General features: G+C 44.8%; 1 protein-coding gene across 1 annotated transcript in view; it reads right to left on the bottom strand.

The window, feature by feature from the left end:
• LOC107683738 (cadherin-related family member 1-like) overlaps window positions 1–239 on the bottom strand; it is a 13859-nt gene that overhangs the window by 3866 nt on the left and 9754 nt on the right. The gene's annotated exons all lie outside the window — the stretch shown is intronic.

The raw sequence follows: 239 nt of genomic DNA, 5'->3' as shown, positions 1-239 counted from the left end.
TGTGAGTGAGTGAGTGAGTGAATGAGTGAGATAATGAGTGAGTGAGTGAGTGTGTGAGTGAGTGAGTGAATGAGTGAGATAATGAGTGAGTGAGTGAGTGAGTGTGTGAGTGAGTGAATGAGTGAGTGAGTGAGAGTGTGTGTGTGCGTGTGTGTGAGTGAGTGAATGAGTGAGAATGAATGAGTGAATGAGTGAGTGTGAGTGTATGAGTGAGTGAGTGAGTGAATGAGTGAGAGAGA

This window comes from Sinocyclocheilus anshuiensis, unplaced genomic scaffold, assembly GCF_001515605.1.
Source record: "Sinocyclocheilus anshuiensis isolate Anshui unplaced genomic scaffold, SAMN03320099.WGS_v1.1 scaffold3214, whole genome shotgun sequence".
Taxonomy (NCBI): Eukaryota; Metazoa; Chordata; class Actinopteri; order Cypriniformes; family Cyprinidae; genus Sinocyclocheilus; species Sinocyclocheilus anshuiensis.
The sequence above is the reverse complement of the archived record's forward strand: the minus strand, read 5'-3'. Positions and strand labels throughout refer to the sequence as shown.